This window comes from Rattus norvegicus, chromosome 13, assembly GCF_021556685.1.
Source record: "Rattus norvegicus strain SHRSP/BbbUtx chromosome 13, alternate assembly SHRSP_T2T, whole genome shotgun sequence".
Classification (NCBI taxonomy): domain Eukaryota; kingdom Metazoa; phylum Chordata; class Mammalia; order Rodentia; family Muridae; genus Rattus; species Rattus norvegicus.
In genome coordinates this window covers 86,033,447-86,045,804 of record NC_141546.1, presented here as the reverse complement: position 1 = coordinate 86,045,804, position 12,358 = coordinate 86,033,447, and the positions used below count along the sequence as shown (strand labels likewise).

General features: G+C 57.6%; 1 long non-coding RNA gene and 8 other non-coding genes across 13 annotated transcripts; 5 read left to right on the top strand and 4 right to left on the bottom strand.

Moving 5' to 3' along the window:
• Window positions 1-1,608: 1,608 nt before the first annotated feature.
• LOC134481677 (transfer RNA glycine (anticodon GCC)) lies at window positions 1,609-1,679 on the bottom strand. Its single transcript has one exon. It is a non-coding gene; the product is annotated as a tRNA-Gly (tRNA).
• Window positions 1,680-2,543: 864 nt separating this feature from the next.
• Trnal-cag14 (transfer RNA leucine (anticodon CAG) 14) lies at window positions 2,544-2,626 on the bottom strand. The gene has a single exon. It is a non-coding gene; the product is annotated as a tRNA-Leu (tRNA).
• Window positions 2,627-3,202: 576 nt separating this feature from the next.
• Window positions 3,203-3,274, top strand: Trnad-guc (transfer RNA aspartic acid (anticodon GUC)). The gene has a single exon. It is a non-coding gene; the product is annotated as a tRNA-Asp (tRNA).
• Window positions 3,275-3,620: 346 nt separating this feature from the next.
• Window positions 3,621-8,961, top strand: LOC148001788 (uncharacterized). Of its 5 annotated transcripts, none has more exons than XR_015635626.1 (5): window positions 3,621-3,664; window positions 5,337-5,828; window positions 6,226-6,400; window positions 7,187-7,244; window positions 8,506-8,961. It is a non-coding gene; the product is annotated as an uncharacterized LOC148001788 (long non-coding RNA). The 5 variants fall into 5 exon arrangements; XR_015635625.1 differs by lacking the exon at window positions 3,621-3,664 and adding an exon at window positions 3,667-3,757; XR_015635624.1 differs by lacking the exon at window positions 3,621-3,664 and adding an exon at window positions 3,667-3,938.
• Window positions 3,741-3,812, top strand: Trnag-ucc (transfer RNA glycine (anticodon UCC)). Its single transcript has one exon. It is a non-coding gene; the product is annotated as a tRNA-Gly (tRNA).
• Trnae-cuc13 (transfer RNA glutamic acid (anticodon CUC) 13) lies at window positions 4,244-4,315 on the top strand. Its single transcript has one exon. It is a non-coding gene; the product is annotated as a tRNA-Glu (tRNA).
• Window positions 8,962-10,616: 1,655 nt separating the features above from the next.
• On the bottom strand, window positions 10,617-10,687 carry LOC134481675 (transfer RNA glycine (anticodon GCC)). Its single transcript has one exon. It is a non-coding gene; the product is annotated as a tRNA-Gly (tRNA).
• An 864-nt stretch (window positions 10,688-11,551) lies between these two features.
• On the bottom strand, window positions 11,552-11,634 carry LOC134481674 (transfer RNA leucine (anticodon CAG)). The gene has a single exon. It is a non-coding gene; the product is annotated as a tRNA-Leu (tRNA).
• A 576-nt stretch (window positions 11,635-12,210) lies between these two features.
• On the top strand, window positions 12,211-12,282 carry LOC134481649 (transfer RNA aspartic acid (anticodon GUC)). Its single transcript has one exon. It is a non-coding gene; the product is annotated as a tRNA-Asp (tRNA).
• Window positions 12,283-12,358: the final 76 nt, after the last annotated feature.

The following is a 12,358-nucleotide window of genomic DNA, read 5'->3' as shown; positions in this document are numbered from 1 at the left end:
GATTGGGGCTTTGACCTCGATAAGAGTCTCTGGGTGTTTTAAGGAGACGATCTTGAAGGTTTGAATGGTTATAGACTGTTGGACAAAGGTCGCGCATATTCATATGGTGAGGATCGCATTCAGATGAGCTCCTGGGGCAGAGCAGGAAAGAAAAGGTTCTGGCACAATGAGGGAACCGTTTGTGTGCCAGGTTGGAAGGGGCTCAACTGTGCTGGTCTGTTCTGGTCAAGTTGGCATAAACCAGCGCACATCTGGGAAGAGGGACTTTGAATCGGGGAGATTCCCTCCTCAGGTGCTGGGTATAGCCAAGTGTGGGGGATATGGTTGTCTGGATCCCCAAGTGACCAGCAGGAGAGTGGGGGTGGGGATGGGCTGGGATGGCTGAATGGTGCCAATCGCCAGGCAGGTGGTCCTGGGGTGGATAAGAGAATGAAGAGGCTGAACTCATGCACAGCTTCTGCATAAGTTCCTGCCTCTGGGTCCACCAACCACGAAGCCCTCAGATCCTTTACACCACACCACCCATACCAACACACCCCCTCCCGCCTCCAGTCCTCCCCACTTCTCCCAGGGTGGTACTCATGAGCTATAAGAAGAAATAAGCCATTCTCGCCCCAATTTACCTTCGGTCACAGAGGTTGATCACAACAAGAGCCAGCACAATTAAGTTTTGGTCCTGGTCTTTACTCAAAAATGGGTATAGGACCCTGGAGATGGGTCAAGCAGCCTGTTCCACCAAGCCCATCATCATCATCACCATTCCCACTGGCGGTGGCGGCGGCGGCGGCGGCGGCAGCAGCAGCAGCAGCAGCAGCAGGAGCTGCAGCAGCAGCAGCAGCAGCAGGAGCTGCAGCAGCAGCAGCAGCAGCAGCAGCAGCATAACAACCATGGGTACACATCAGTATTGGTCACTGAGGGACCGTTCAGTGAGGGAGGGCTTAGCATGGAGGAACATGGAATCAACTGTGTGCCCTTGTGCCTCTGGAGTCCGTGTTATGCGTGCGTGCGCAGGCGAGTGTGTGTTTGTCCCTCTTTCTTTCGTTTCTCTCTGTGTGTGCTCTTTGTGTGTGCCTCTCTTCCTCTATGTCTCTCTCTTACTCTTCTCTCTGAATGAGGGAATCTAAGGGCATGGGCGCGCATGGGAGGGAGTATTCTGTGTCTGTCTTCCCTTCTTCCATATCTGTGTGTGTGTTTGTGTGTGTGTGTGGGTGAGAGAGAGAGAGAGAGAGAGAGAGAGAGAGAGAGAGAGAGAGATAAAAGAGAGAGAGAACAGTTTCTCTGGGAAGAGACAGTCTCTCTCTCTCCCTCTCTGTGTTTCTGTGCACATGCTCGGAGGCGCTTAGGCGCTTAGGCGCGGAGTGCATCGACTGAGCAGAGAGGGAGGAGTGTATGGGATGGCAAAGTGAGAGATGTGCACAGGTGAGTGTGTAGGTTGGAGGGCGCGGACAGTGGTGCTGTGGCACACTGAAGACACAGATAGGAGAAGTGAAGCGGTGTTTGGCAGCACTGTAGAGTTGACACACTGGAGTGTCCTGTGATTGATTGTCCCTGTGCGGCCCAGGGTGGGCGAAGGGAAGGTGCGCGTGAGGACCAAAAGGGACTGGACTCTGCATGGGCCGGGAATCGAACCCGGGCCTCCCGCGTGGCAGGCGAGAATTCTACCACTGAACTACCCATGCCCTGAACACACTTACTACCTGATGCTCTCACAGCCTGCCCTTGCTGCCACTCCAGGAACCCTAGCTCCGAATGCTGGCTGCCCGCCTGGATGGATGGATGGATGGATGGATGGATGGATGGATGGATGGATGGAAGGATGGATGGATGGATGGATGGATCGATGCATGGATCGATGCATGGATCGATAGATCGATGGATAGATAGATGGATGGACCTTTGTTTGCGTGGATGCACGCAGGGACGGACAGACGGACGGACGGTCGGTCGGACGGTTCCATTGTTGTATATCTGGTTGTTCGGAAGGACTCATGGATGGAATGATGCATGGGTGGAAAGATGGATGGATCAGCGGTCAGGAGAGGCCAATTGGGTCAGACAGAGGGGACGAGGAGTGTCCAGGCCTCTAGCTGAGGTCGTGGGGTGTGTACCTCGCCTCGCCTGGAAGCCACTGACTGGCACGTATCTGGCGCGCTCCTACGCGCGCTCCTGGCGCGTGTCTGGTGTGTGCACACTCGTGGGAAGCGAGCGAGGAGAGCTTGTTGTAGTGCGGGCACAGGGTCCTTCGAGGAGGCCAGGGCTTCGGTGTGCTGGATTGAAACTCGGGGCCCCCAGAGGTTTGCTGTGGACAGAAGGCGCTGGCACCCGGCTGGCTGGTCACCCGGGTGCTCAGGTCCTATCTCCTACTCACTCGACCTTCTCCCACCCGACGCAACACGACCACCCCCCGCCCCCGCTCCCCAACGGCAGAGGTTGGTTGGTGTTGAGGGGAGGGCTCTCCTGCAGATGCAGGTCTGTGAGGGAAGGCTTCGGAGTCGGGTCTTTCGCGGTGGGATGGAGTGCGGTGGAGTGTCAAAAGGCAAGCTTGTCAGGAGTGGGATTCGAACCCACGCCTCCAGGGGAGACTGCGACCTGAACGCAGCGCCTTAGACCGCTCGGCCATCCTGACAGCAGGTCTGGGGCGTAGACCGCTCGCCTCGCAGGCGACCGGCGACCGGCGCCCAGGCGCGCGCAAGCGGGCTTCAGCGGACGGCGCGCCGGGGCAGGCGCCCGTCTGGCCTCGTCTGGCCGCGTCTGGGTGCTCGAGCTGCGGGCCTCGCCCGCCGAACTTTACCTTGCCAGAAGAGCACCGACGACGGGACGCTGCTAGGCGCCAGAGTACCTCCAGGTCCCGGGCCGGATCCCCGGCCTGCAGGCCCCCTGTCTGTCCCCACAGCACGCAGGGCGGCCCGGGTGTGTGGCACCAGCCTCTCGTCCTGACACGGCGAGTGTTGCCCGCAACCACTCGCACTCGGCACCGGTGGCTTAGAGGCCGGGTCTCCAGCCCGGCGGGGACAGGGGTCCGGCGACACGGTGGTCTGGCGGGGCTGCGGGTCGGGGTCCTGGTGTTGACGCCGGGTTTCGGGGTCTTTTGGGTTGCGGTGCAGTGCAGAGCAAGAGGTGGTCGTTGGGGGAGACGGACGCCTGTGGTTCTTCCCTGGCGTGGTAGACGGGCACGGAGTGCGTGTGTTTGTGGCTGTCGTCGTCCTCGTTAGTATAGTGGTGAGTATCCCCGCCTGTCACGCGGGAGACCGGGGTTCGATTCCCCGACGGGGAGACATGATGTCCTTTTTGGACACCTAGGTGGCCCGCGGGCGCTAGCCCTTCCACCCACGCCCCACGCGCAGACCCAGACCCACGTCAGCCCGCCGAGCCCCATAATCTCCAGCAAAGCCTCTCCGGAGCCCTCAAACCCCTTTTCTGCCGACTGCACCGGCGCCCGGGCCGCTCAGGGTGGCGGCCTGCCGGGAGCGGTCCCTGGCGCACTGGCCTGGGCTAGCGCGCCGTCTTGCAGCAGCCAGGAGACGGGAGCGCCCCATTGGAAAGGCGTGAACATGTGAGAGGCGCGCATGGGAGGCCGAGGAAGAGCGCGGAGAGGAGGAGCCGTGGGTGTGTTCGTGGTTGGGGCGTCCCCCGTGCGTGCGTGCGGTGCGCAGGCAAGTAAGAGGTAGGCGGCGTCGAGGGCGCTGGGCGCCGTGTGGTGGCAGTCGGCGGCGACGTGGGGGTGTGGGTCCGGCTGTGCGGCGTTGGTGGTATAGTGGTGAGCATAGCTGCCTTCCAAGCAGTTGACCCGGGTTCGATTCCCGGCCAACGCAGCGTGCCCAACTTTTGCCAAGGTCCTCACCCAGGACGCGCCCACCCGGGCCCTGCCTGGCTCCGCCGAGCTGGGGCCCAGGCTCTACTGTAGGCAGGGAAGATCGGAAAGCGCCAGACCTTTTCAGGTAGTGGGCACCGGGAGGAGAAGCGGCAGGGGCAAGTTTCTAGTCCCCGAAGTCGCACCGTGATGGCTGTGGAAGCGGCAGAGGCCAGGGGGCAAGTGGCAGCCCAGCGCCAGGGCCAGGGCCAGGGCCAAGAGAGAATCGAGAACGCCAGCCTCCTAAGGCCTTAGCATGCATCAGGCGGCCGGGTATGAGGAGACGGGCAGGCGGGCAGGCCGGCAGGCAGGCAGCATGTCTGCCTCGGTGGCCGAGAGGGTGTGTGTCTGTCTGTTTCCAGGAGTTGATAGCCGTGAGCATGGGACCCACGCTCCCTGGTGGTCTAGTGGTTAGGATTCGGCGCTCTCACCGCCGCGGCCCGGGTTCGATTCCCGGTCAGGGAAGCCTCTCTTCTTAGTCCCTCCACTTCCCACCTCACCACCCTGACCCCTTTTGAGTGACCCTTTTGTTTGTACATGAGCTACACAGACCAAGACCACAACTCCACATCTCCCCTCCATATTTCTCTCTCTCTCTCTCTCTCTCTCTCTCTCTCTCTCTCTCTCTCTCTCTCTCTCTCTCACTCTCCCTCCACCCCCTTTCCCTTTTCCTCTTTCTTTCCAGAAACCCATCACCCAGTACCACAGAACCGTCTTCTGCCTAAGAGTCTCCCTGGCTGCACCATGCCTACCTTAACATCCCGGACCAGCCTCTCTGACACCACACGCCAACTTTGCACTTCCCCAGCTCAGACTCCTTGCTTGCCCTGGAGCCCAGACCTCTCACCTGCCACCATCACAAGCCGAGCTTTCTCACACACCGCCCGGATCACAAACACTCGTCCACCGAGGGAATCTCAACACCACTCCATCTCCTGATCGCCTGCTCTTACCTCTCCAACAAACCCTCTGGCTAGCCCGCTCCTCCTGTCGCACCTACCTCGAATGCATAACCTGTATCACCTGATTGACACGCCTAGCGTGCATCGCGTGCAAGACAGGGTGGTCCCAGTGAGCTTTCCGAAATAGTCACAAAGGAGCGTCCAGTTCAAACATCGGTAGCGAATTCTTTCATTTCACACACACACACACACACACGCACACACACACACACACGCACGCACATTAGACTTGTTTATATATGATGTATGTATAGATACAAACATGTATAAATATGTGTGATAGTATATACTGAAGAACACACATACACACATTTTTTTTGTTTGTTTTATGTTCTTGTAAAATCTTTAGGAGGTAGAAAATCTATAGGTGAATGGAATACGGTGCTGGTGCTGGGCTTGGCGGTGGTGGTGGCACCGAGAGGGGGATGTTTGCAGGATCGGAAGGGGTTCCTGTGGGCAGGTTTTATTGAGAACCAGATGCTCCCGGCAGAGCCAGAAGCACCTGGCTTGGTTCTCGCACCCAGCTTCCCAGGGACCGACAGTGGGCGTCGCGAGCCAGGATTTCCCAGAAAGCCCCCAAGGGCGGTTTAAGTCGAGCAGAGGCCGTGGCGGGCGGTCGTAATGCCACCGTTTCTCAGGACCCTTGTGTCGCCTGCTGCAGTGGCGGATGTGAATCAGTAAAGTAACCTTGGCACACCGGTAATCACTCCCTGCCCGGATCCCTCCGCCTTGACCCTGCCAGGCAGCGCGGAAACAGTGTCGGATTCTGAGCGCTGAGCTGGGGACTGAGCTCCACCTCAATGGCTAGCAGCCTTGTGAGAGTGCCAGCAGATCCTGGGGACAGCCCAGACAATGCTTATCCGGACCGGACTCCAGCCCACTTCTGCCACCTGAAGGGCTCCGGTTCGTGGGCACCGGGAGGCACCAGAGTCTAAGGGCATCCGGGAAGGGACTGTTCGGCCGGTCCCCGGGCAGCCGCCGGGCGAGAGGAGGAGGCTGCGCCAAACAGACAGCAGGCAAGCCTTCGCCAGCAGGTGTCCCAACAGGGGCGTGGGGACGGGGTGAGGGTGGGTGTGGGAGTGGGGAGCTTGCGGATCGCAAAGATCCGCATGTGCCTCTGTTCTGCTTGGGCTTCGTCCAGAGGAGGATCACACTAGCATGCGCCTGCTGGCAAAGTCTGCGCGGTAGGGTCCAGACCAGTCAGCGATGGCTGGCTGCGGAGCAGCCCACTGAAGGTAGCGATGGTGTGGGTGTTGGGGTTGGGGTGTTGAAGTCAGGACCTGACACTCCCGCGCAGGTGTTCTGGCGTCCTGGAATTCCGGTGCACTCGTGATACCTAGAGTAAAACAAAACAAAACAAAACAAAAAAAAAAAAAAAACAACAACGAAATCGTTGTTTTTCACTGTCTCTAGGGTAGGCATCGATTGTTTTCAGCAAGTTCTTTGACACTGAAGACATCCTTGTAGAAGATGGAGATGCTCTCCTCTCAACTATGTGGTTGTTTGGCCGAGGGGGCTTTGCAGCTTTGGCGCTACTTCTGGGGTCACAAGACGGTCCTGGAGCACCCAGAACCTTTGGCATTCTCAAGTAGGTACTGCCAACAGTACACAGTTAGGAGGAAAGTTGCAGGGACCTGATGTTTTCCTTCATGAAATATGTACACAGGGCTGGGGGCTTTGGGATGCGGGGAACCTGTTTTAGCCTCCTCGGCAGAGGAAAAAGAAGAGATCCAACAAGTTTTGTGTGACGATGAATAAGTATGATGTTCTGGGGCTGGCAGTTGGAGGGAGGTTCAGTTCAGTTCGTTGAGGCGGGACATCTGTGCTGTCTGCAAAGCATATCCACATTCCTCTTGGAACTGTGAAGAAAGCAGGAGCAGCAAGCCAGCCTGGAGGGAAAAGCCCACCACGGACAACTTCTGCATGGCTTCCTGCTTCTGGGCTCCTACTGGGGCTTCCCTCTGGGAGGGACTTAGGTGGCAGCCTTAAGGCGAGATCAACTCTTCTCTGTCCAAGTTGCTTTTAGCCACAGCGTCTGATCACAAGCTTACAAAGTCTAGCTCGGACTGAAATCGGTACCAGGAGTGGGGTATTACTGGGACAGACCTGATGAGCTACCTCTTTGGGGATCGTGGAGGGACTTTGACCTCTGGGCTGGAAAGGCTCTAAGTTGGAGGTCCCGAGCTCTCTGTGCTCTCCTGAGGGAGCTTGGAAGGGAGTCTTGAGAGCCATGCAGATGACCAGACTGAGGTGGTGCTCATGAGGTTGTTTTCATTTTCATCCCATCCCACACCCACTCAGAGGGCAGCTTGGGAGTCCCTGATAGACTCTGCTGGGGCCATTCGGTGTTCTGAGTTAAGAATCTGTGTTCCAGGTCAGCCCGGGCTGGAGAATCATCTGTGACTAATGAGCAGGAGACTGGATCCACCAAGGTGAGACCTCGCCTCAGCGTGGACAATCATTGATGTTGTTCAACTGGAGCTGAGAAAGTAGCCATGATTAACGAGACAGCAGCATGACCCGGGTGAAACCCTCTGGGAGTATTTCCTGAAGGTCAACATACAGATGCTGTGTTGCATAGGTGCCTAGACTGCATCTCACCCTAGTCAGGCATTTGAGAATGTGCAGGAGCCAGCCAGGCTGGGATGGATGGAACGCATGAAGGGAGGGATCACTGGGAGCAGGTGAGGAGCTGGGATGCTCGGCAGGACTGGAGTCCAGGAAGGGGAAGCTGATAGAGGACATTAGTGAAGGTGCAGGACCAGTTGGACTGGGAGCCCCAGTGACACAGAAAGGTGTAGTGACCATTTTGGAATTATGGATCTAAAACAACAACAACAAGAACCAAAAAAAAAAAAATAAAACAAACAAACCCAAAACAACAACAACAACAACAACAACAACAACAAAAAACAAAAACCCACCAGAGAGATCCCTTTCATGCCAGGTGTGGGGCTAAGGGGCTGCTGTCCATGATGTGCTCTTGCACCGGCAGGATTTTGGCAGCTGCTGAAATATTGGGCGACTGTTAGGGCCCAAAGAGGCAGGGTGTGTTGTTGTTTGTTTGTTTCTGGAATCAAGGTTTATGAAATATTTTTGCACAATGGATTTGTCCAAGGAGGAGGGGGATGAGGATGAGGATGAGGTGGAGGAGGAGGAGGAGGAGGAGGAGAAGGAGGAGGAGGAGGAAGAGGAGAAAGTGGAGGAAGGGGAGCAGCAGCAGCAGCAGCAGGAGGAGGAGAAAAAGGAGGAGGAGGAGGACCAGCAGTAAAAGCAAGAGAGGGAGAGGAGGAGGAGAAAGAGGGGGAGAAGGAAGAGGAGGAGGAAAATGAGGAAGCGGAGGAGGAGTAGGTGGAGGAGGAGGAGCAGCAGGAAAACAAAGAGGAGGGAGAGGAGGTGGAGGAAGAGGGGGAGAAGGAAGAGGAGGAGGAGGAAGTGGACGAGGCGGAGGAGGAGGAAGAGGAGGAAGAGCTGGAGGCAGAGGAGGAGGAGGACAATAGTGTCAGTCGTAGCAGAAGCAGTAGAAGTAGCAGTAACAACATGGAAATCCTGACAACCAATATTGAACTCTCCCAGAGAAATTGGCTCCCTCAATCAGCGGGAAGTAGTGTAAGTAGAACGTTGCCCTCCTGGCCAGGGTCTCATTCTGGGAACCTGTCCTTATCTCTTTAACCCCTTTTCTCTCTTCTCTAGTATGAGGGTGTTGAAAGGGTGGAAGAAAAACAGGGCAGAAGAAAGAAGAAGCCACAAAACAGGAGGGGGGCCGTGTCCCTGGGAGCAGCCCAGGCTTGGCTCCCCCCGTGTCAGGGGCAGAGGCCCTAAAGAGAGCACAGCCTAGGCTGTGTCACCTTTGGAGGTGAGAGTCTTGGAGACATCCCTACCGAGGGACAACCGCTAAGGAGAGAAGCAGCCTGGCTTGGAGCCCACGGAGCCAAAGGATCCACAGCAGACAGACACACTGCCTATGCTCCAAGGGACCCTTGGAGCCTTTTGCAGCTCACAACAGAGCAAGCGAAAACAAGACGTGAGACTATGGGATTTGAGAATTAGACGTCGGTTTTGATTTGCTTTTAGTTTTGTGCCTGTACCCTGATTCTTCTTTGCTCCCCTCGTGTTTATCTCGAAAGGAAAAAAAATGTTATTCAAGGAGCCAACAGTCTACACAGTTAAACTACTAGGGGTTTGAGGAGGGATTGGGGCTTTGACCTCGATAAGAGTCTCTGGGTGTTTTAAGGAGACGATCTTGAAGGTTTGAATGGTTATAGACTGTTGGACAAAGGTCGCGCATATTCATATGGTGAGGATCGCATTCAGATGAGCTCCTGGGGCAGAGCAGGAAAGAAAAGGTTCTGGCACAATGAGGGAACCGTTTGTGTGCCAGGTTGGAAGGGGCTCAACTGTGCTGGTCTGTTCTGGTCAAGTTGGCATAAACCAGCGCACATCTGGGAAGAGGGACTTTGAATCGGGGAGATTCCCTCCTCAGGTGCTGGGTATAGCCAAGTGTGGGGGATATGGTTGTCTGGATCCCCAAGTGACCAGCAGGAGAGTGGGGGTGGGGATGGGCTGGGATGGCTGAATGGTGCCAATCGCCAGGCAGGTGGTCCTGGGGTGGATAAGAGAATGAAGAGGCTGAACTCATGCACAGCTTCTGCATAAGTTCCTGCCTCTGGGTCCACCAACCACGAAGCCCTCAGATCCTTTACACCACACCACCCATACCAACACACCCCCTCCCGCCTCCAGTCCTCCCCACTTCTCCCAGGGTGGTACTCATGAGCTATAAGAAGAAATAAGCCATTCTCGCCCCAATTTACCTTCGGTCACAGAGGTTGATCACAACAAGAGCCAGCACAATTAAGTTTTGGTCCTGGTCTTTACTCAAAAATGGGTATAGGACCCTGGAGATGGGTCAAGCAGCCTGTTCCACCAAGCCCATCATCATCATCACCATTCCCACTGGCGGTGGCGGCGGCGGCGGCGGCGGCAGCAGCAGCAGCAGCAGCAGCAGGAGCTGCAGCAGCAGCAGCAGCAGCAGGAGCTGCAGCAGCAGCAGCAGCAGCAGCAGCAGCAGCATAACAACCATGGGTACACATCAGTATTGGTCACTGAGGGACCGTTCAGTGAGGGAGGGCTTAGCATGGAGGAACATGGAATCAACTGTGTGCCCTTGTGCCTCTGGAGTCCGTGTTATGCGTGCGTGCGCAGGCGAGTGTGTGTTTGTCCCTCTTTCTTTCGTTTCTCTCTGTGTGTGCTCTTTGTGTGTGCCTCTCTTCCTCTATGTCTCTCTCTTACTCTTCTCTCTGAATGAGGGAATCTAAGGGCATGGGCGCGCATGGGAGGGAGTATTCTGTGTCTGTCTTCCCTTCTTCCATATCTGTGTGTGTGTTTGTGTGTGTGTGTGTGTGTGGGTGAGAGAGAGAGAGAGAGAGAGAGAGAGAGAGAGAGAGAGATAAAAGAGAGAGAGAACAGTTTCTCTGGGAAGAGACAGTCTCTCTCTCTCCCTCTCTGTGTTTCTGTGCACATGCTCGGAGGCGCTTAGGCGCTTAGGCGCGGAGTGCATCGACTGAGCAGAGAGGGAGGAGTGTATGGGATGGCAAAGTGAGAGATGTGCACAGGTGAGTGTGTAGGTTGGAGGGCGCGGACAGTGGTGCTGTGGCACACTGAAGACACAGATAGGAGAAGTGAAGCGGTGTTTGGCAGCACTGTAGAGTTGACACACTGGAGTGTCCTGTGATTGATTGTCCCTGTGCGGCCCAGGGTGGGCGAAGGGAAGGTGCGCGTGAGGACCAAAAGGGACTGGACTCTGCATGGGCCGGGAATCGAACCCGGGCCTCCCGCGTGGCAGGCGAGAATTCTACCACTGAACTACCCATGCCCTGAACACACTTACTACCTGATGCTCTCACAGCCTGCCCTTGCTGCCACTCCAGGAACCCTAGCTCCGAATGCTGGCTGCCCGCCTGGATGGATGGATGGATGGATGGATGGATGGATGGATGGATGGATGGAAGGATGGATGGATGGATGGATGGATCGATGCATGGATCGATGCATGGATCGATAGATCGATGGATAGATAGATGGATGGACCTTTGTTTGCGTGGATGCACGCAGGGACGGACAGACGGACGGACGGTCGGTCGGACGGTTCCATTGTTGTATATCTGGTTGTTCGGAAGGACTCATGGATGGAATGATGCATGGGTGGAAAGATGGATGGATCAGCGGTCAGGAGAGGCCAATTGGGTCAGACAGAGGGGACGAGGAGTGTCCAGGCCTCTAGCTGAGGTCGTGGGGTGTGTACCTCGCCTCGCCTGGAAGCCACTGACTGGCACGTATCTGGCGCGCTCCTACGCGCGCTCCTGGCGCGTGTCTGGTGTGTGCACACTCGTGGGAAGCGAGCGAGGAGAGCTTGTTGTAGTGCGGGCACAGGGTCCTTCGAGGAGGCCAGGGCTTCGGTGTGCTGGATTGAAACTCGGGGCCCCCAGAGGTTTGCTGTGGACAGAAGGCGCTGGCACCCGGCTGGCTGGTCACCCGGGTGCTCAGGTCCTATCTCCTACTCACTCGACCTTCTCCCACCCGACGCAACACGACCACCCCCCGCCCCCGCTCCCCAACGGCAGAGGTTGGTTGGTGTTGAGGGGAGGGCTCTCCTGCAGATGCAGGTCTGTGAGGGAAGGCTTCGGAGTCGGGTCTTTCGCGGTGGGATGGAGTGCGGTGGAGTGTCAAAAGGCAAGCTTGTCAGGAGTGGGATTCGAACCCACGCCTCCAGGGGAGACTGCGACCTGAACGCAGCGCCTTAGACCGCTCGGCCATCCTGACAGCAGGTCTGGGGCGTAGACCGCTCGCCTCGCAGGCGACCGGCGACCGGCGCCCAGGCGCGCGCAAGCGGGCTTCAGCGGACGGCGCGCCGGGGCAGGCGCCCGTCTGGCCTCGTCTGGCCGCGTCTGGGTGCTCGAGCTGCGGGCCTCGCCCGCCGAACTTTACCTTGCCAGAAGAGCACCGACGACGGGACGCTGCTAGGCGCCAGAGTACCTCCAGGTCCCGGGCCGGATCCCCGGCCTGCAGGCCCCCTGTCTGTCCCCACAGCACGCAGGGCGGCCCGGGTGTGTGGCACCAGCCTCTCGTCCTGACACGGCGAGTGTTGCCCGCAACCACTCGCACTCGGCACCGGTGGCTTAGAGGCCGGGTCTCCAGCCCGGCGGGGACAGGGGTCCGGCGACACGGTGGTCTGGCGGGGCTGCGGGTCGGGGTCCTGGTGTTGACGCCGGGTTTCGGGGTCTTTTGGGTTGCGGTGCAGTGCAGAGCAAGAGGTGGTCGTTGGGGGAGACGGACGCCTGTGGTTCTTCCCTGGCGTGGTAGACGGGCACGGAGTGCGTGTGTTTGTGGCTGTCGTCGTCCTCGTTAGTATAGTGGTGAGTATCCCCGCCTGTCACGCGGGAGACCGGGGTTCGATTCCCCGACGGGGAGACATGATGTCCTTTTTGGACACCTAGGTGGCCCGCGGGCGCTAGCCCTTCCACCCACGCCCCACGCGCAGACCCAG